This window comes from Clarias gariepinus, chromosome 3 (genome assembly GCF_024256425.1).
Source record: "Clarias gariepinus isolate MV-2021 ecotype Netherlands chromosome 3, CGAR_prim_01v2, whole genome shotgun sequence".
In the NCBI taxonomy this organism is placed as follows: Eukaryota; Metazoa; Chordata; class Actinopteri; order Siluriformes; family Clariidae; genus Clarias; species Clarias gariepinus.
In genome coordinates this window covers 35,285,104-35,308,726 of record NC_071102.1, presented here as the reverse complement: position 1 = coordinate 35,308,726, position 23,623 = coordinate 35,285,104, and the positions used below count along the sequence as shown (strand labels likewise).

At 41.8% G+C, this 23,623-nt stretch overlaps 1 protein-coding gene across 1 annotated transcript in view; it reads left to right on the top strand.

Annotated features, from left to right (window-relative positions):
• The window catches only part of tanc2a (tetratricopeptide repeat, ankyrin repeat and coiled-coil containing 2a), a 120,624-nt gene that overhangs the window by 2,914 nt on the left and 94,087 nt on the right, over positions 1–23,623 (top strand). The window lies entirely within an intron of this gene.

Below are 23,623 nucleotides of genomic sequence, written 5' to 3'. Positions count from 1 at the left end.
CCACGACCCCCAGCAGCAGCAGCTCGACCGTCTGAAAAGCTATTTTGGGGGATTTTTCTTTTTCCCCCATCATGGTCATGCAGGTGGTGTGCACACAGATGTTCTGCCTCCTCGCTAGTCTGATTCCTGATTTCCAGGTTTTTTTTCCTAAATCATGGCTCAGGGACATTCCAGGAAAGGGAACATGATCCAGGGGAGACGGATTCCTGAGCGTGCAGGTGGGCCTCAGAGGTCTTATCTGCAGTTGCTGCCCCATGTGTGCCCCTATGATGCAGGATTTACCCCCCACAGGGCAGAACATGGAGAAGTCAGGTGAAGCTATTTACATTACAGCCCATATTTAAATATCTATTATTAAAGATTTGTTTAGTTTAACATAGCCTGTTTAGTAAAACAGCAAATATGTGACTCCAAAATCCATTTATTAAAATAAAATTTTCATTTATATACAGTACGTTCACATTTGAGGGGGTAAAAAGTTGCAGTTCCTCCATCATGCTACAGGTGGCACACTCTAAACTATTCACACACTGGCAGGCAGAACAGTATCTTGTGTAGAAGGAGTGATTTATGTGTAACAAGATTTTGAAAAACATATACAGAATATAAAATGGTGATACCGCAATACAGATCACATCAGCGCCTCTGTATCGTGATATCATATCGGGTTGTCCCTGGTGATATTCGTCCCTATTAAGGATTTTTTATTTATTTGATTTAATATTTTTTGCAGCGTCTTTAGTTTTGCAATGAGCCGGGTCTAAAACATATCATGCAAAACATTTCCTGTATAAACTTCCTGATCTCAGTTCTTGATTAAGCAATTTTGGAAAATCCCAAGGCTGCAGATTAATCTCAGAAACATGATATTCTGTAGAATTTGGTCTCAGCGCCGGTGGAATGATTCCAGACTCGTATGTCCAAGATGGCCATCTGCGTAACCTTCTAGCATATAACTACACACTAAACACAATAAAGTTGTGTTCATGTTTATAGACGACAGGAAATCAGAAAGTCTAAGTGCATCTGAATTACACAAATGAAGAAGTGGGCGTGGTGTAAAGGCCCAGTATGTTATGGTTTCTTCTCCGTAACTTCTCCAAGCATGCTATTTGGTTGCCTTGTAAATGAGCTGCTGCTGAGCCACACCCCCTCCATGGCATGGAGCAGCAGAGCTGAGCAACAAGACATGGAAGGGGAGACTTTTTATATGAGGTCACATTAGGGGGGGGATTTAATTGGATTGTTTAAACCCTGAGTAATACAAACATGTAAAAAGGACAAAAAATAGGATTGTGTATTTTGTCCGTTTTTTTTTTTTTGCATGCATGCATGCATACACACACACACACACACACACTGGAGACCTGTCTGAATGGAAACAGAGTTGCTCGTTGCACCTTTTTTTCCCCAAAGCTTTAAAGAGGACGTAGTTGTTATTTTTACACACGTTGTTTCTACCACAACCGGTTGGTTGACCTGCAGCGAGTTATTCAAGGTGATCGCTTGCCAAAGGCCACCAGACACACACGCGCACACACACGCGCACACACACGCGCACACACACGCGCACACACAGACACACACGCGCACACACGCGCACACACAGACACACACAGACACACACGCAGACACACACAGACACACACAGACACACACAGACACACACAGACACACACAGACACACACAGACACACACAGACACACACAGACACACACAGACACACACACACACACAGACACACACAATTTGTGTTTGTGGGGTTTAGTGCTTCCCTCCTCTTGCTCACGCCGCTTCTGATAGGGAAAGCTTGGATTCAGCCTGGCGGAGCTTCTCTTTATATGCAATTTTTTTTTTCTTTACTAAATGTCAAAAAGTCTCCCTGTCTATATTTGTCATTCTCTCTCTCTCTCTCTCTCTCTTTCTTTTCTCCTTTGACTCTCTATTCCTCTCCCTCCCTCAGTATCTGTCTCCCTTTTTGTATCTCTTTTGTTCTCTCTTCCTGATTTGTCCCCCCCCCCCTTTGTCTATCTGTAAGTCTTTGCTGTGTGTTGCATGATCTAATGGCGGTATTGCAGCAGCTCGAGAAGAAGAATCTCAGACAGACGTAAAAAGCACGGCTTCCCGTTTCCTTTCATGTTCCGTCCTCTCACGACTCTGATAAGCTGCAGCGTGTGTTCGAGGCAGCTTTTAGAAACAAAAAGTGTTTGACATCCATCACTACCATCATCTGGCTCTGAGGAGAAAGTCTACATGTTCTGATCGTTAGTTGTAGGCCGTGTGTCGGGAGCGTCTGGTTCCTAGCAGGGCTGGAACGAACGATGTCTTGGACTTGGTTTTAGTTCAGTTCGGGAACTCAATCTTCATCATCGTCATCATCATCATCAAGCGTCGTCCTCAGCAGCTCGTCTCTGTTATATTACTCTGAACAACAACCACGTCTCTGTCATTGTTGCACCAGATGTCAGTCTGGTGACCTCTGACCCCGCTGTCCTGAGGGTGTATTATCTGTGCAGTGTGTGTGTGTGTGTGTGTGTGTGTGTGTGTGTGTGTGTGTGTGTGTGTGTGTAAGAGAGAGAGAGAGAGTGAGTGTTGCTTGGACATGTTGAGGGCGTAAAAATAGTTCATGCTCCACAAGCTAGCAAAAAAATGTACAGAGCCGTCAGATTTCTTGCGTATTGATTTCTTTGATGGTTTGATGTGTGGAGGAGAATGTGGTCTCGTTTTGCCGGAAGGAGTGTGAGGAAGCACTTTTACATCGTAGCGCTCGTGAGAAGAATTAACTCCATTCATTTCCACACACACATTGTATTGTGTCACTGCCGCCATTCTATATCAAAGCTAAATGTCATGATGCTTACAGTATATAATGATCGGTTAAACGACAGCAAGTTTTTTTTTTGTTGCTGTAATCCTTTTTTTTCACATTGTAAAACATGAAACAAACACAGAGCTGCTGTCTGATTAGCTCCCTCTCCTGCCAGCCTGGTGCTAGCCATGCTAATAGCAATTAGTTATTAGCATGGCTAATAGCTTGTTGAGCTGTTCGCTTAAACCTCACAGCTTTCTGGAAGAAGAGGAATAAATATATATATATATGTAGACAAACTGATAGATAGATGAACAGGCTGGAATTAAAGTTTTAACATTGTTAGCAAGTTAGCATGTAAGGTAATGTATTCAGTCCACAGTGAATGCGGGATAAATGAACAAATAAATAAATAAGTGACTGTTGCCTTGTGTGTGTGTTTTGGAAACAAACGTCACATTTTGTGACTATTCAGGTTTAGGATTCTTTATATAAAAATGATGATTCACCAGCTACTGCTGTGTGTGTGTGTGTGTGTGTGTGTGTGTGTGTGTGTGTGTGTGTGTGTGTGTGTGTGTGAGAGACATTCACTCTTAAAGCAAATGTCTGTCATTAAAGTAAAGGTCAGGTCCAAACTGTTAACTTCACCTGCGGTTTCGCTTCCAGGTGGTTTTGTGCCATTATTTTAGCCACTCCCACTTTTTTTCTCTCTCTATGTTTAGAATCGAGTATTATAGGAAACTAATCAGAGACAGGATGTTATGATGAAGCAGAGCTACGGTAATGTTGCCATGTTGTGGAAAATGAATCAGCATCCTCTGATTGGTCAGAGGTTGTACTCGGAGCGTAGCGACACTCGGGCGTTCCTGGCAGCGTCCGCGTGTCACCTTCTGCGGCTCGCTTTGCTCTATTTTTTGCCATTTTATTCGAAAGCCGATGCTTCTGACCCTCACACGTCTCCGTCCTCGTCCCAAGTAACGATAAACCGCAGATGAAAGAAAAGACGAACGCAGAGACTCGTAACAAGAAGGTCAGAAGAAGAGCAGAGGCAGACACACAAACACACAAGGGACTTTTTTTTCTTCTTCTTCTTTGGTTAATCTTCCATCTGGTGTGTGTGTGTGTGTTTGTCCTGACTGATTTCCAGCCAGGGAGTCGAGTATGGAGACATGAGATTGTGTGTGGTGGTGGTGTTACTAAGTCTTCAACAAGAGCGTTATTAGCATCCGTAGACGCGTCGCAGTTATTACCCAGACATCTAGCAGTTTTAATTAACGCTAATTATAATTTACGACTAACTTTACGAATTGACGACTAACACTGTGTTTTTACACACTCTTTATAATCGCATTCCTGAGACATTCCTGCTGCAAAGAGACACATACCTCCTTCATTCATTCCTCTAACTGATCTCTCCATCCTCTCTGGGTGAGGTTCATCTCGGGTTTGTTTTTGTTTCGTGCCTCCTCCGTCTGCTCTCCAGCTCGTTTCTCAATGTAAAGCAGTGAAAACACACACACTCAGCAGCTCTGCTCGTCTGTAAACAGCTGATTTCTCCAGCGTAAAAGATTTCATCACATTACTGGATGTAATGCAAAATGAAAAGATTCAGCAACTCAAAGGAACCAAATAGCTTAAAGGAACCTGTGTAGGGGACAACTGAACATCAAGTCTTCTCTTCGCCGGAAAATGAATAGAAAATTGCCCATCAGTCACTGCAGCACTGAAGCCTGAGCAAAATAAAGCTCAACAAAGGATTTATATATTTATTTGTCATTATTATCGCTGGTGACGTTGCAGGGTGTTCCGAATGATGGAACGTTTTGTTGAAGAATGTTCCCTTATAACTGAAGAGAGCACCCTGTGAAGTCCACTTCAGAATGGAACGCAGCCTAAAAGATTAACAGATTAGACTGAATAGTGGTCATAAATCGTTGAATCAGACATGGTGAATCTTGGTCATAACTAAAGCATACTAGCAAATGTTTGTCATAGGTGAAGCCTTCACTGAAAAATAAGGCTTAATAGTATCGAGTTTAAATCATCAAAGTTTTGCGTACACACTCAGTTATCTGGAAATTCATGTTATTTGATATCACTTGAAAAAAAACAACAATAAGTTTAATTAAAATAGTGGTGCGTTTATTCAGAGCTGTTACCCGCCATCAAAGGGCAATCAGCCAGAAGATTTACAAAATGTGTGTTTTTACAGGCGCTGTGCACCCTCAGACTTCACATATTCAAATGCAGCTTCTTTTCCCTTATTAAATTTGCAAATATTATGCAAATTCAAACAGTCACATTGGCCCTGGCTGTTTGAAGTGCACTTGATCTGCGGTGTAGGGAAGCCAGATGGAGTGCTGATGCAATGTTGGGGTGAAAAACGGAGAGATTTAAAACGAGGCTGAGTGATAGAGGATGATGGACGAGGAATCCCCCTCGGAGCACAGGAGCTGGAGGATTCCTGAACTCCTAAATTCCTGATGGTTTATTAATGAGAGTCTGAGAGGCGGAGAACTGGAAAGTGGCTTCGGATCGTTCTGGGGTTATGGTGTAGGGAATAAAAATAAAGCACTCTGTGTCATGCTGTTAGAGTACAATAATCAACAGCGGCACGGGCGTGATGTAACCACACATCCTGAAGTGTGTTCGACTTCTCTCGTGCCTGCCAGGAGGAGTCCCAGTGAATGAGCTGTTGCTATAGAAATATTTGTTCATTAATATAAACCTCGCTGCAGTTTTAAGATATTCATCAACACCTTCTGACCAATCAGAATCGAGAATTGTGTGTGCATGTGTTGTCATTCACTCTAGTCGTCCTGTAAGGAACATTCCAGCAGCATGGAGTTTGTCCCAAGGCTTGTCTGTGTCCTGTTAATCCTGTCAGCCGAGACATGGCTCGAGAGTAATTCCCTCCTCTGCGTGCAGGACGTGAGCCGTGAGCTCGTCGCTGTTCCTGAGGTCATGTGACCAAAGAGCTGTTGACATCACTGCCTCGCTTGCTCAGGTCAAGTTTCTCTTCACAAATCCTCCTGACTCACAGCTCTGTATCGGAGAATAATTATTGTCAAAGGAGACACATTTTATTCATTCTGTTCTATATGGGGCGGTATGGTGTCTTAGTGATTAACGTTGTAGCCTTGCACCTCTAGGTTCCGGGTTTTATTGCAGCTTCTGGTCTGTGGGTATGGAGTTTGCATGTTCTCTCTGCTTGGTGGGTTTCTTCCTGGTACTCCGGTTTCTTTCCACAGTCCAAAAACATCCAGATTAGGCTAATTGGCGTTTCCAAATTGCCCGTAGTATGTGAATGAGCGTTTGAGTCTGTGTATGTGTGTCCTGGGATGGCTTGGCACTCTGTCCAGCGTGTACCCCGCCTCGTGCCCCAAGTCCCCTAGGATAGGCTTCATGCATCATAAATACATGCATCTTACATGTAACCTGGATATAGGATAAAGCCATACTGTATATCGCATACGTGAGTGAGTGTTCTGTATAGTGTGTTATAATGTAATACTTTTTACAAATCATTGTTAGTACAGATCACCTTTGAAACTCCAGTAGCTTATGAATGCGATTCTGGATTTGTAAGATTTTATATTCTATGTGCTTGTTTTAAATCTGAATTAAAAGAGACACACGCTGTAAAATATCCTGGGTCCAGGGTAGAATCTTACCATGAACATGAACACAGATTTGAACATTGCCAGTGAGTTTGTATTGTGTGCTGGTGTCGAAGGTTGCGAATTAAGTTTTAAATGTAACCAAAGTTTTACTGCTGTTAATTTTACGATCATGATCAGTCAGAATTAGTGAAATATTGTGTAATAGGTCTGTAAAGAAAAAGGGGCGTGGCTATAAGATGACTGACAGGACCTTTCCTTTGCTTTTTTAACATTGTTTTTTATATATGCTTAAATCAAAGGCATGATTTTTGTTGCAAGAATAGTGCAATAAATAATTCTATTTATACACAAGGCAATTGAAAGACACATTTACTGCTGCTGGTGACTTTTGCTTTTTAAGTCAAACCCTGGTTGTGTTCTGTATGTGAACAGAAAACCTGTGGGCGGAGTCTATGAGCACTTTTCTCTCTCTCACACACTCGTTTACTCTGTCTGGCTGCTAGGAATTTGTTGTTAGCCCGAGCCATGTTGGCGTCGGTGCAATAAAAACATCGACCGGTTCACGGGATGACATCATCAGCATTGCAGGTGTTTAATATTTATACCCTTCGCCTGGAACAGAACAAAGTCGCTAATGCACCGTTAAATCTGAAATAAAGCCAGGGGTTAGACAGAGCTCGCTGAAGGAACTGCTTGTTGGGTTTCTCGGAGGAGAGTGTGTTAATGCGGTCCAGAATATCTACTGATCTGAGATAAGGAGGGAGTGAGGGAGAGAGAGAGAGTTAATACAGTTGGAGATGTTTCTAAGGGGAGGACGGGGGGGAAAGTGACCATCTGAAGGAAATAGAGAATGATGGATGAAGGCAGGGGAGAGAGGCTGTATTTTCATGGGCCGGTGTTTATTGAGACTGAGCCCTATCTTAGTGTGGATCTAAACACAGGCAGCTGTGTGGAGGAAACTGCGATGGCGCCGGCGCCAGAAAGCAAAAACCTGCATGAAGCACAAAACCCTTTATTCCTCTTCCTCCTCCTGCTCCTTCTCCTCATACCATCGGGCCAGACCTTCTCCATGCCTGGTAAAGGTTGTTCTGTTTCCATGCTGGATGCCTAAAGGGAAGCAGTTCGTAACACAAGAGCAGATGGATTTAATAAGCAAAACAATCCCAGGGAGGTAAACCGCCTCTTTGTCGTTTCTTTAGAGACGTCATCTGATTTATCCAGCCTGTACCCGGATATAGCCGGGGAATGTTGACCGACCTACATGCCAATGAACTCATCCGAATCAGGCAGCCAGAACTTGTTGATCAGCTGAGTTGTTTGATACAGATGATTGCCAGAGTCGGTCTGAGCCAAGATTTTTACTACGGCTCTTTAAGTTTTAAGCTCAGAATGTGAGTTCTGGCATATTAGAGTTAGTTCTGGATAAGAGGTGTCTCTAACTCTAATATGCCAGAACTCATATTGTTGTTGGGGAATAGTTTGAAGATTGTGTAGTAGGGTTGCGCGATAATGCCCATTGTCATATCGTCCTATCGTCAGCCTGTAAGATCGCCGATACACGATAGTAGTCAAAGCCCAGGGATTCTGCGTGCTGTCGCGTTGTATTCAGAGAGTAGTACATATTTTTGTGGTTATTTTTTTCATTTCATGTCTGTTGTTTTATCGATTAATCTGCTCATATCTGCGCACGCGTTTATCAGCCTTTTGATCAAAAAGTTGCACGCGCAACTCACTTTCACTTTGCACAAGGCAGTGTTTATTGTTTAGTGTATATTTAAAGCGCATAAACACAATAAAACAATTGTTTTAGGCTAACATATCATACCTCATTGTAGTTTTTTTGCACACACGCGCGGGTGCGTTACAATAATAAGGAAAAATCACAATAATAAATTCGGAGCAGTACTACTAATAATAATTATACTGAATGAAGAAAGCGCCGTCGAAGAAGTCTCATCATTGAAGGAGAGAAGAAAATGAAGAATTAATACTTATCAGTATTTACAGTTTGAGCTCGACATGTTTATGAGCTCTGTCGCTTGCTGTCAATGGGTGACTAGGAGAGAGAACACATTTTCGGCTTCAGTAGACACACAATACTTCAGACTGAAACACGACTGCCCCCTACAGGTAATGAAGGGCATTTTCACAGCTTGCCGTGCGCAGCCGTGGCAAGTCACGGGATTCCTTTTCTTGAAACGTGGGTTTTTAATGGCGACATCTGTATCGTCCATATAGCTGACTATCGTCGATAGACGAGACTATCGTCGATAGACAATAGTATCGTCTATCGGCACAACCCTATTGTGTAGGTTTTAGAGCTGTGAATCACAGATAGACTCTTGATTCGATTTGATTCAATTTGATTCAATAGCACTAAAGTTTATCATTTGATTGATAAACTTCAAATGTTGTTAATTGTTTAAACATCTCATCTCGTACAAAAATTGATAATTTTTTATTCATGCTTTTCTCCGGTCCAGTAGGTGGCGGTATTACACAAACCGCAGATAAACTCAAAAGAAGAAGAAACAACATTCTTGTAAAATGATTTTTTTCTGCAAAACAATTGTGGTATTTTTATGGAATTGGTCAATTTAAAATTGTTTAACATTTATAAATAATTTTTTTTAATCAATTCTAAATTGAGCCATTGGTTTAATCAACAAAGCGTTGATTAAATTATTCAGTTACGTGGTTGATAATTATATGAAGGTCACCGGTTATGCAATATCACAACGTATTATGAATTATTTTTTTTTGTATTGAAAACAATTTACAGTATCAAGGACAAATAGTTGCTCCTTAACAGGACCATTTGCAGGGCTACATTAAGCAAGCTAACGTTACAATATTTAAGGTTATGTTTTATTTAAACAGTTCTTCAACAATTTCGTTATGTGAGACAAATCAAAAAGAATGATGAAAAAATAGTTTAAACAAATGGAATAAGAAAATAAATTGACCTCTTGTGGTGCGCATGTTAATACAGAGAAATATTATGCAAAACAAACATTATTGGATGATGCATTAATAATCAGTTAAATTCTTAATAGGTATTGGTGGATTATGGTTAATGTTTAAACATGCCTAGAGGAAACTCGCGCATAACGTGGTGTTGAACAATTCGGTTTGGCAACATTTGTTCGGAAATGAGAGAGATTTATTGTTTGGTATTCTTTTATTCATCTTCAGTGTTGTTAATGAAGCGAGAAAAGCCTTTCATCTTTACTTTTATATAGCTGTGTGACCAATAAGAAGCTGTTCTGTTCTATCCCCGCCCCCAAGTACCATTAGCACTGCTCTGTATGGAGAAAACATTTGGTATTGCAATGCAATTATTTATTTTTTTTGTAGCGGAAGGAGAACGAGGAGAAGAAGAAACAAGAGGAGGAGTCGTACCTTAGACACAAGTTTATCAAGCACTCTAAAACCGATGTCTGAGGTACGACGACTCCTCTTCCTCCTATTTCTTCTTTCATTAGTTTGTTGGCTAACGCGGTGCTAGCTAACATGTCATGCTAATTTGCTCGCTCAGCCTTCTGTCTCGCCAGGTTAAATAACCGCACAGGGTCACTTCGCTATAGCTTACAAATCCCAAAACAGCAAGACACAAAGTTGTGCGGCGCGCTCTAGAACACACACTCGCTGTGTTTGTCGTTTGTGTGTTGATCCAGTTCTGGCTAATAAACGTATGTGATGTAATGCAGTGTAATGTTGCAATTTGCTCAGTACACTCCGTTCTATTGTTCTAGCATGTGTGTGTGTGTGTGTGTGTGTGTGTGTGCGCGCATACATACTCTGAAGGAAAGACAAAACCCAAACGCTCACCACGGCTTGATAAATCGTTATGTCGTTACACTGTAACTGCTTCCTGGAATCTGTTTTAAAATAACCCCCCACTGGTCTCTTTCCTCTTTTCTTCTCCTCCAACTGCCCCCCACCCCCCTCCCCCCTCATGTTTCCCTCCACTCATCCCTCGTCCAGTCATCTGTCTCTGTCTCGGGCAGTCTCGCAGGGAGGTGGCTGTACTGGTTTAACAGCAAGGACTGGCGCTACCGCTTACGCAGGTTACACCTCCAAGGACAGAGTAGCGCCCGGAGGGAAGAGAGAACGAGGAGAAAGACGGAAGGAAGAAAAGAGGAGAGATTGTGGAGGAAGAGAATGCGAGAGTGAATGCCGTCCTTTTTCTTAGGAACGAGAAACTTGATTGTCAGTGGTTCATGGGTTTACTCAGACAGACCGAGTGTGCAACAGTGCGCCAATGAGAGAAACAGACTCTTGCACCTGAGTGTATGCACAACAGATGTGTGTATCGGCGCTGACGCCGGATTTTTCTTACCGATCTGTGTTGGCAAATCCAGCGATGTTTTAGGGAAAACAAAACGAAAAACAAGAAAGTATGAGAGAGAGTCAGGGGCTTGGTTCTCTCTCACGCGCACACACCCGCACGCAGTTTTCATAAAGTTGGATGTGGTACATTGCCTCTGCATGTGTGTATGTGTGTGTCTTAAACAACATACCAGACCTGTAGCTACTTAAGCCAGGCTTACTCAGCATTAGCCCTGAGGCTTGCTAACATCTGGGCCCGCTCAGACGCCCAGATGATTGGACCTATCCTCCTCTGCTCTTCCACAGAGAGAGACAACATCTCATCTCATTCTGCCTTCACGTGCTACTCAGATGGTCCACGTGCGAATCCGTTCGGGTATAAGCAAGCTAGTTCGTAGGATTGTTTGCAGCACCTTATGGAGAGGAGAGCCAGCTGGGACAAGTAAAACTGACATCATGGAGGTTTTTTTTTCTTTTTTTTTTTTTTTTGGAAAATCTTAATGAAGAAATCTAGTTTTGGTGTTTTATTATAAAATGGCAAACTAGGCTATTCAGAAAGTAACCAGTTTCGCACAATTAATAGTCAACTGCAACTAAACAAGGAGCAGTGTGAATTATGGTCCTTTAATTAACACATAAATGTAGAGAGCCAGGAATCGCCAGGGACGACCTGATATCACAATACCTAGGTGCCTATCCGAGTTCAGGTTTCCTCCTGGAGTCCAAAGACATGCAGAATAGGCTGATTGGCATTCCAAAATGAATGGATTGCCAATGTCCAGGGTGTACCGTGCCTTGTGTCCAAAGGCTCCTGGGATGGGCTCCAGGCCTCCAGGCCCCCATTTTACCACCTCAAATGTGAGCATATATAAATAAAAATTACTCCTAAAAAAAAAAATAATAATAATTTGGAAGAAAGCGTGATGATCCTAAAACTAAGTCCATTGTGATTTTGGTGTGTGTAGAGTAAAGACTGGAGAAAAGATACGTAGACACGTGTCATTAGTTCATTTTTGAAAGCTGTAAAGCGTGATCTAAGATGATGAGGAGATGTTTATATTTCCAGACATGTTCATAAGAGGCTGTTTGTTTATGACGAGTATCGTCATGAGCTGACTCATGTCGTATGTTAGTTTAGCGGCTTAGATACGACAACATCCTGCGACGGAGCAGCTGTTCCTCCATCCAAAGGACATTTCTAATTTCTGCAAGAGCACAGAAATATCTCTGGCCATGCGGTCTCCAGCCCTCCTCCTGTCTTCTCCTCTCTCTTCTCTCCTGGTGGTGCAGACTCGCCCTTGCTAGAGTACACAGCTCTCCACTGTTTCAGCACACGGCACAGGCTAAAAATAACTAACCCCCCATCCCCTACCTTCACCCCCCCACAGGCTTGGCATCTAACACTCAGCACAGGAGCGAGAGAGCAAGAAAGAGGTAAAGGATGAAGGATACTCCGAATGGGAGAGAAAGAGATAAAGAAGCCGATAAGCCCAGAAGTCGTACAGGCAGGAAAATATCCAGTGCAGCGTTTTTATTTATTTAATTATTTTTTTCTTCTCCGCTTGATATTTTCTTCAAATCCCCCAGGCACATTCTTGACAGATCTTCTCTCATGGAGCTAATTGTTATCATCGAGCTAATCTCTAAATCTAATGAATCTTCCTGCACGCACACTCCTTCATAACAAGTGTCTCTTTGTCATCTCTGCTCCCATCTGTCATCTAATTAACGACTCGTTTCCGGCTTTCTGTGTAAAACCTGCTCGAGGAAGCCGGGGTCGTTCCACCAACCTGAACCTGAACCCTCACTTTGGCGTTTTTAGAAATGCTACGTTACATCCTAACCCGGGCCCTCGGACGTTCTCCTGGCTTTTTTGACAGTGTGACCCATTGCTCCCAGAACATTGTTCTCAGCCGTCGGGATTGTGTTCTCGCTAATTGATAATTGGTTTATTTAATAGGCGAATACAAATATGCGACTGTGACTGTTTGTCAAGGCGGTTATTTGCGCTGCATTATTTACACTCTCATGCTTCTTATTATGATTATATTTACTTTGGTGGAGAATCTGCATCATCCTTACCCGTGGTGTAAACTTGGCAACTTGCAATGTAGTGACTCAGTTTCAAAAAACATCTAGTGGCAGATTTCGTGACTTTTCGAGTAGGTGTTAGCGATGCTTCCGTGCCCAGTGCAGCTCTCCAGCTCACTTCACTGCTGCAGGTCATAAGAGGTAAGAAGGCAGGTTTACTCAATGCAGTGGCCTGTGGTCAATAATCAACCACCATGGTTCCCACCGTCCAATGACGGGTCACGGCGGTTCCCACCGTCCAATGACTAACAGTGTTCTAAATGACCATTCACCAGCCTCCATTGTTAACAAAAAGCTCCCACTAATCACTACTGGTCTCCCTAAAAAGTTTCAAGTGTTTCTTCTCCATTCTTGTCCATTTCCTCACCAGCTTTTTTTTTTTTTAGTCTTTCTTAAAGTTAATAAAACTAAAGAAATGCCCTTTTTCTGTTACCTAGAAACTGTAAAAGCATAACGTCATCGGTCCTATTGACTTAAAGCCAGAATCAAAACTGACACATATACGACTTTGATGAAGCACCAACACTGGAGACGCCTTCAAATAAATGTTAAGGAGAAAAACTTCACCCTGGCACTGTGTTTTTTAATCTTCTTTTCACTTCCTTTTTTATTTTGTATTATCAGCACGCTATGAAAAATAATAATGTATTCAAAGTAGCACAATAAATCCATTAAAAAGCTCATCCTGACGACTCTTTCACTCTCAGAAGGTATCTGGATTACTGTGCCACTGATGCAAAATCGTTGATGATTACACCTCATTTACACTCAGTGATGTACATCACCTCTCGTCATGTGTTTTCCTAGTCACATCATGTGAAGAATATTTGCTTTCTGACTCAGATCCTCCTCGCAAAAGGTTATTTAAACACTCGTGTGGTATTAGATTTCACTCTGTACATGCAGAACCAGTGAGACGCCGTATCTCAGTGCACTAGGCTGTTCCAGTTCTTCTGCAACACGGAAAAACGTTCTGCTGAGAAAACAAATACAGCCGAGCACTACATACAGCCAGGGTAGGAGCGCACCTTAAGGAAACCGCTGCCTGAAAATGTCTTCAGACCTTCTTAAAAAGTCAGAGATCCAGCTCTCACCCTGTTTTTGTCAAACACACACATGTACGCGCTTATACGTCTGAAAGTCCTGCTGTTATCCGTTACAGAAGCAGATCCATTTCAGCCGTCGCTGGATGGAAAACCATGTGACTCAATGCTGAAGGAACGTCCGATTACGGGTTTCATGTTACTTTTTTTTGTCATCGCTGCTCTTGTTTTCTTTGTTTTGATCCTTGTGGTCGAAAATCACTTTGGAGGTTTCCAACGTGCCATAACAAGACTATTATTTTTATTATTTTTCGATTGCTCGACATTTTTATGACCGGAGGCTCCAGGCAAATCTGCACCACAGCATGCAATTAGTGCGTCCTTGCGATATATCCGAATGCGAATACATTATTCCCTATGAAGAGATAATCATCATCTAATCACAGGTCAACCCTTTCACAACAGGAGCCTGACAAATGACCTTTAACCCCCCCTGCTAGGGAATCTCAGCGCTGCATTGTCTTGTCTGTGAAATTGCGATTTTCCACTCAGTTGGTGTGGCAACTGGGTAATTAATATAATGAGAGGATCCAAGGACGGAGGGGTAGAACAGGATGAGGGGAAAAACGAGGCTCAGTCTGAAACGTGCGTCGTCAGCATGCCAACCACCGAAAACATCTTTTATCTGATCCTGTGACCAGATCAAAAACTGAGCCTTGAAAAACATAAACCTTGTGCTGTTTACATCACGATGGACCTCGCTGTTTCCGAGGGTGAACGTGCTCTTCTGTTCTTGTAGGCCGAACCGAGCTACAATTGTCCCCATGTTTACAAATGTCTTTTGTCATTGTCTTTGTAATTATTTGTTCATGTCGTCTCTTGATAAACAGCAACCAGATGTAAATTACAAACCATATTCAGAGCACAAAACTCTAAAAGAACATCGCCTAGGCAGACATGCTTTTTTTTTTACTCACTCATCGTCTTTACCACTTTATCCAGTGTACAGGGTCACGTAGGGTTGCCTATCCTAGGAGACTTTGGGAAACGAACAGGGTACAACCTGGACCAGTGCATCACAGGTCACATACACACACATGCTCATTCACGAACTATGGGCAATTTGGGAATGCCAGTTAACCTAATCTTCATATCTTTGGACTGTGGGAGGAAACTGGAGTATGTGGAGGAAAGCCACCAAGCACGGGGAGAACATGCAGACTCCACGCACACAGACCCGATGTGGAAATCGAACCCGGACCCTGGACGTGCAAGGCAACAGTGGTCACCACTATTTTTTATTTTTTTTTTAACTTCCAATAATGAAGTTCATCCACTGCAGCACTTCAACAACAATAAGCACAGCAACCTTTCTGTCTTTTATAAAGGCAACATAAATGGATTTGTTTTGGGATTGCTTTCTTTCATGACAATGATGCAATTCAAAGCAACGAAGTGCAAAAACTTAGGAACTTTTATTTCACGTATAAATGCCCCAACAAAGTGATGCATGGTCTAAAATGACCTGGGGTGAGGACAAGTCTTGGTGTCTTGTCTAGTCACATAACAACCATATATAATACAACTACATTTGAGCTTGTGATGTGATGTGATGTGATGTGTCTGTTGCAGTCGTTTTCTCCGTTCGTACCGAAAAGCCGAGTTGTTAAATTGATGACAGGTTTTGAAATTCAGCACAGGGTGACAGTTGCCATATGGCACCAGAGCAGATAAAGCGAGCGTTGCCGCTCTTTCACGAAGGCCCCTCCCCTCGTCAGTCATTAAAGTTCGCTTCCTGCCGTTCCTCATGTTCTCACTTTTCCTCTTGCTAAGATCATTTTTTTAGGCAATGGATCCATGTAGGATTTAACACTGTTCTTTATGCATTAAAGAGACTTCCAGCAACGAACAGAACGTTTAGCCCTTGCTTCTAGACAGTGAGATTATTTATGATGGATTGTGTTTTGTAAAATATGTCTATGATGTAAAAAATTATGGATATTATTTGGAATAAATGTAAGACCAGATAAACTTTGGACTACATGTTTCATCAGGTTATATGATTTTTAAAAAATTCTGTTGATCATCCTTGATATCTACACAGTGTGGTTCGCTTTACATTGTTTTCCATTTTTATGAGCGAGTGTATGTATCTGTATCGGATTAACATCTGATCCCTAAATGTGTCGATGTAATATCTTACTTCCCCTTCGTGGATTTAGTGTGTTGTTTTTGAGGCGTTGCACCCTAGCATGTTTTATTCCTATGTTTTAATCTTCATCCTGGAGTCCCTCAAGGCCCCGTCCTCAGTCCGATTCAGAATTTTGAACAATGCCGTTTCAGGTTCCCTCGACACTCTTTAGTTTAGTTTATCTGCTGTGTGAGACAACGACAGGCCCTGATCTGAGAGTAGTTACGGGTCTTCTGGGGCACTGGGATCTCCAGCTATTCAGCCATGGGGTCTTAACCTCTATAAGCCTTCAAACTGCTGCAGGACTCTCAGAGGGGAGAGAGACAGAGAGAAAGCAAGTGAAGAAGAGGGATCAGACTCCGCTTTAAAATAATAAGGAATAATGTGTGTGTGTGTGTGTGTGTGTGTCTGATGTGTCGTTGAGCAATAAATTGAATCCTGTTTTTTACATTATGAGATGACAACTGTAGTTTTGTGAACAGTATATTTTGAGAAGGAGGAAGCGAAAATGTCTTTTTTTTTTTTCTGTTTTATTTTTGTGCTTTGTCTTCAGTGTGTGTAGAAACCTAGCTGTCATTCTGCTATGTGTCACTGAGACAAAGAGACCGAAAGAAAGATGATATAACTTTTATGGAATCTGTTCCTAAATTGTATAAATCTAATGCATTTTGGTGGCTTGATGTCAGTTTGCACCTCCAGGGTCTGGGTTCGATTCCCAGCCAGGTTTAATTCCCCTCATCAGCGGATGAGTGAGTTAGAGTGATGAATTTTTGGACATTTTGCATGCATTATATACGTGTGCTGTTTAATGTTTGAGCTACATTTTTTTTTTTTTGGTAGAAATATGCAAAAATCAGTGTTTCACACACAGTGTAGACAGCGGCTGTGTATGTGTTGACTGCTACGCAAGTATATTTGCCCACCCTTTTCTATCCAGGAGAACGATGGCATCCGCGATAGATTAAGTACTGTAGTGGTGGTTGACAAGGAAAGCAACCGATAGCCGATTCAGAAAAAGGGACTACAAAATCTAATGAACGCCTTAAGCAAAACTGGAAAGGCATTTGATAGGAAGATCAATGTCAAGAAAACAAAAGTCATGAGAGTTTGCAGAAGGGGCAAAGAAAAGGAAGAAGGCAATAAGTTAAACATCATAATAGATGGTATAACAAGTGCATAAATTTCGCTACTTGGGTTCGCTTATAACAGACGAGGGCTCATGTGAAGCGGAAATAAAGAGCAGAATCGTGATGGCCAAGGACGCATTTAACAAAAAAAAAGGGAACTGTTTACAAAGCGAATGAGCAAAGACCTAAAAAAGAGAGTAATTAAAGCAGTGGCATGGAGTGTAGCATTATACAGGTCAGAGACATGGACCTTAAAGAAGAGAGAAAGAGCTAGACTGGAAGCATTTAAGGTGTGGATATGGAGAAATATGGGGAAAATCAGCTGGAAGGATCATAAAACTAACGAATATGTGCTGGAGTTAGTGGGTGAAAGGAGGCAGTTGTTGGATGTGATATGGAAGAGAAAAAAGAAATGGATCGGACACATATTGAGAGGAGAAAGCCTAGTGAAAGACGTTCTAGAAGGCAGGTTCGAAGGACGGAGAAGTAGAGGAAGACCACCTATCATGTTATTAGACGATATTAAGAATGGTGACTCATACGTGACAATCAAACGAAGAGCAATGGACAGAGAGAAATGGAGAGAATGGTTGCCTAGAACACTGTTGATGAGTGGTGGTTAGTTCCCTCTCATGCTCCTGCTCTTGTACCTGTTCTTGTACCTGTATGTCACCGTGAGAGAGGTGTACTAGGAGGCAGCTGATGCAGTGGATGCCAGCTGCCACACGTACAATCGCACATGCTCTGCAGAGAAACACAGTTTTATACAGTAAATCTTTTTTACTATGTAGGATTAACCCTTAAAAGTCAAGCAGCACAGATTTGTCTGTAAAAATGATGTTGCAAAAACTCACAAAATGCGAATATTATCATAATTAGATGGTCACAGAACAATTATAAAACGCATGATCTTGAATCTGCGCTATTTTCTTGCCTATTTGATAATATTATTATTATTTTTTTTTTGCTCAGTTTGTATAGTTGGCTAAAATGAAATAAAATTAAGTTCATCATATTGTCTAGGTTGTGCTGGAAAAAAAGCATTTGTCACTATACATTGCATAATCCTGACCCTGTATATATACTGTTTAGAAATATAACTGTATATAACTACAGTAGCTTACAAATGCTTTGGATTTTAAGAGCTACGTGCTCTGACACACAAGGACCGAAACGTTAAAAGAATAAAACACTGATGTCATCGTTGTTATAGTCACATTAAATGTCGACGTTCAGCACTAAATCTTTAAATAAGTGCCTCCTTAAAGAACAAAACAATAGCGCTGTGATAAGAAACAAACGAGACGTTTTCTTAAGTAAATGAAATGATAAATGGAGATAACTAAAGGGATCATAGTTTCAAAACAAGTGCCACATTGTGCAACCGGTCGCTACAACGCCTACTGCTTTGTCCAGCTCTGTGCTGCTTTTGTTAGCATCCGACAGGTGATGTATATCACCATCAGACCCGAACATACGCGTCCCTCTGGTCTTGTAATCAAGATTTATCTGTTCTAGAGCCAGATGGCTTGCCTGAGAACACTGTTTTTCCTTTTAGGATCCCTCCCATATCCTTAGCTCCGTCCCGCGTAGTTGTCTAGACTTGAGGGATCTCTCCCAAAGGAATAACCCCCCCCCCCTTCTTGCTTCTCTTCCCCAAGGAATTGAGGTCATCTATCTTTTGATGGCTCAGGGAGCACCAACAGTAGCCTGACACCTTGCCAAAATGGGTTGAGCCAGCGCGCACGGCTCCGTTTGTCTGAGAAATTCATCTCGTCTAGAATGACATTTTTTAATCAACTTTTTAAAATCTTTTGACTGAAACCTCTCTCTGCCAGCAAAGAAGGAAGCCGGCTGCGTTTAATTCAAGCCGCGAGGCCGGAGAAGAATAGAAGGGCACGGGTGACACGTCTGCTCATTATGTGTTGTCTCGGAGTTTGACTTGAGAGAGCGCGGGGACACGTGTCTGCTTCTTTTGTCAAGTCGGACCCAGAATCAGCGCCAGAGACCGGGAACTATTCACGGCCGTCCACAAGGCAGCTATTGAGAGCTCTTGTCTTGCCGGCAATCATTACCTTCATTGTTGCATGCCATTACTCTTCATTTCAATCCAGACCCGTAGATGGACAGCACAAAAAAACCTGTGAGGCCATTCTTACAGCACAATATCCATGTTCCTCTAGTCCTAGAGGTATTGTTTTTTTTTTTTTCCATTTGCTCGCTGTATTAAAGCCTCTCAGTACCCACCTGTTGTCTTTGTGAGACTGTTCCAAATATGGAAAATACATAATGGCATCTTGAATAATAGATTGTCCAGGGAGGATGGACACATAACCTAGTGCATGGAAATGCAAATCGTTATGATGATGCAGGAAAATAATAAATGGCGAGTTGATTACCTTCCAAAAAGCACACGTCTTTAAGGTGTTTTGCTTCTTTTGTACTACTAACAATTTGCTGATTTAAAATGCGTGCATTTTTACTATAAGTGTGTTTTGTTCGATCATGTCGTATTTCAGTCCTTGTGCATTGTGCGCGTGTGTGTGTTGGTTTGAGGCATTATACAGTTGGTGCGTTTAGGGTTTTGATCGTTTTGTGCGGCTCGGGTTCACACACTCGTCCGGCGTGTTTGAGCCTGTCTCAGTCGCAGTCATTTCTTTAAAACCCTTTTGTGCGGCTTTGTTGTCTTATTTGCTTTGTATTTCCCCATCCTTTATTACGTCATCAGTTTCAGCTCTCGTGAGTTTGCTCTCTAACTGCACCCATCCAGTTTGCTCCATTCATACACTCCTTTTCAAATAATTCTGCATTTGTTCAAAGTAACTGGTGACTTAAGGCAGTAATTATTATGCGCATGTCACATTACTCCCATTCCCCCAGCCTACGTTGTCTTATAGCTCTGTAGGAGTCGAGTGCTGCCCTTAGACAGTGAAGAACCACTCCGTCTATTTACCCTTTCATCTACCCACCTACAGTACTCTCTGCAACTGACTCACAGATCCCTGGCCGTTGGAAGTTCTAACCCAAACATGGTAAACTATAGATACTGTATCTGCAGATGTTACTCAATAGCTTTATTTCTTCTTCGGAGGCTGCTCAGCATGAAGGAGTTTGTCATTAATGACTTTAGGATTTAGTTCTGCTTCCAAACATCATGAAGGTGCTCTTTGGAGGCTTTATTGGAATAGTCCCTATCCTGTAGGGGTTTATATCTAGCCTTGCTCTTTGATGTCTCCCACTTTGCAGAGGTTTAAAGCGAGCCTAGCTCCTGGATGACTACATCTCTCAAAGTTACAGTATAGACTCAGCCTAGCACCTGGATGTCTTCCACACTGACTGGGTTTAAATGCTTGCCTTGCTCATAGATGTTTACGATCTTGCAAGACCTTTAATCCAAGTTTATTTCTGGATGGAGGTTTAGATGCAGCCTTGCTCCTGGGTGTCCACTATGTGATAGAAGTTTAGACTCATGCTTTCACTGGGACATCTTTTTTTTTAGATCCAGACTTACTCATGAACATCTACCACCATGCACTAACTTAAACCCTGGGTGTCTACCATCTTGCAGGGGTTTGAATCTAGCCTTGCTCCCAAAATACACCATCTGAATAGGGTTTAGGTCCAGTCTTGCTCTAGAGGACAACTACCTCCTTGCAGGGCTTTAGATATCTGCCAGATCATGTAGCAAGGACTTATTTCTGTACGTCTACCGTTTTGTAAGGATTTCAGTCTCGTTTTACTGTCTACCTTCTCGCAGAGATCTAGGTCCTGCCTTTGTCTTAAATGTGTACCACTTGATGAGGGTTTAAATCCAGCCTTGTTTCTGGATGTCCCTCATTTCACTTTGATGTCAGTGAAGCTTATGGTGATTTACCATTTTGCAGAATGTCTAGTCCTGCTCTTGGACATGCTGGATGGCTGCCATCTCAGAGTTTTAGATCCGCTTAGTTTTGGATAGCATGCTCTCTCATAGGGGTTTACATTTAGTCTTGCTTCTGAAAATCTGGCATCTTGGAGACGTTTAGTTCCAACCTTACTTTTTTCTTTTTTTTAAGGTTTAGTCTTGTTCAAACATTGATTCTGGTCATCTGCCTTCTCACAAGGGTAAATCTATCTATATTAGTTAATCTAATTGTTTTTTTACTAATGCTAGAGCAGGTGAAACTAGAGAAACCCCTTGTGATTTCTTACAGTAGTCCTTCAGATCGTCGTGAATAACTTGAGTGAGAAATTTGAGTACTTGCTACTGATACTACAGTAAGCCTCAGTGTCTGTACTGAAACATATTTTCAGTTTTATTTATTTATTATATTTTTTCAAAGTAAATTTACATATGTGCTGTTTGGATTCTGAGCTTGTCATGCTGGGATTCACGCTGAGCGTCTCAGCATGCGTACAGAGAAGCCTCATCTCGACTTTTCAGTCCGGAATCTGGTTGAAAGCAAAACACTGTGTGCCTCTGAAGTATGGAATCCTAACAGCGTAGTTCTTTCTTCTACCTTGATATCTTCTGATTCAAAGTGTTCTGACAAACTGCCTAGCCAACGTGTTCGACTCCAGTAAGCACTGGAGACACGCTCCGAATGAAACACGCAAACAAAACTCGATCATATGGCGTCTCAGGGTTGCCAGTCGACTAACAAATGCATTGCTTAATTGACAGAAATGTCACTAAATCACAGTGAAATGTCCTAATTAGTGTTTTGAACAATACACGGTCATCCGGTGTGTGTTATTTTTGATCAAATCTAAATTCATATTTAGAGTGTTTTAAGTAGTTAAGGTTAGTACCAAGGAATTAATTTGAAAGAATTCCTTTATAGTAAGGTATAATTGTCAGGTTTAGTAAATTTGATGTTTTTTGCAAAAATAATTTTTTTAATGTTTTTTTTTTTTAATGTTTATTTTAAGAAATGCCTCAAAATAAGGTTATTTTAACATTAATATTTATGATGTGAAATTAAAATTGTTAAATTTTCAGCAGTTGTCACAAACGAATGCATTCTCCAGTTTTCATGGATATCGTGCTCTGCTGTACTTGAATACTTACTGAAGATTTTAACTTTCGTCTAGCTCTATCTCAAGTTAGTTACCATTTCGTATTATAACAAACAATTAATTAAATATAACGCATATACGGTAACGTGTGTGTGTGTGTGTGTGTATATATGTATATGTATATGTGTATATATATATATATATATATATACAGTATATATATGTAGGCAGTCTCTGTGATTGACACGGGTGCGCTAAAGCTCGAAATATTGTCCTTATTGAGGAACGAAATCGCGAATATTTTTAAAGCGGAACTGCACGCTGGGGGTATATGACTTGTCCACAATTAAATCGAAATTACAGACTGTAAAGGCACAACTGGCTAATGATAATGCCACCATCGATGCCGGACTGTCTGCGCTAAAGAGTACTGTGGGTGAGATGGAGCGCTCGCTCTCTGATTGTACTGATGATATTACTGCAATGCAAAGTAAGCTACAAAATCTCACTAAAATTTTAGCCCAAAACCGGCTTGAAAGAAAAACTCAACAATAAACATCTTCAACGGCTCCTGAGGAGTGCAGCCCGCCCCACACACACACACACACACACACGCACCAGTGACCCTTCAGGTGGAAAGAGAAGTATTTATCAGAATGACACCAAACAACTGTAGCCATCTGACCATGAAAGAGGACACAATTAGTGCTTTCCTCTGAGATGAACGCTACCCTGTGATGCAGCACAAGCGCGAGCGAGTGAGATCAATGAGCAGTGACCGAATTGATGATGAAGTTACCATCATTTAACTGTAGAGGTTATGCTGGTTTAAAATCCTTACTTTTGGAAAATGTGGTAGAACCTGACGTCCTGGACTGGTGCTGGAAACTGGGGATTATTCAAACATTTTACGATGAAAAACCGAGACGCTAACCAGACTTAACTTGTCTTGTACTAAGACGATGCTAGCAGAGCGCTCAGAACACCATGACTAATAGCTGCAAAGTTCAAGGGCGCAAGCACACCAAACATCAAGCCCACCAAACATCAAGCCCAAACCCCCCTTTCCCCCTGAGACATTAGCTTGAGCAGTCTCAGAAGTAACTCTTCTGCAGGTCAATATGCACTCCGGATGAGAGAAGGCAGGAATGCTGAGTGCTGAGACCGAGCAGATACGGTTCACGGCTGAGGAGTATCGCTTTGACGAGCAGCTAAACGCTCCGAGGCTCTTCCTTTTTCCTCTCGGTTGGGTTTTGGCACTAAATTCTTTTGTGGGTCTTCATTATATACTTTTTTTTTTGTACATTTTCCATTCCCTGTGTTTGACAGGTGTGGCTCCCGTCCACAGCTTCAACTGATACGTGTTAATCTCACGCCTCATGCGATAATGAATCCATAGGTGTGTTTT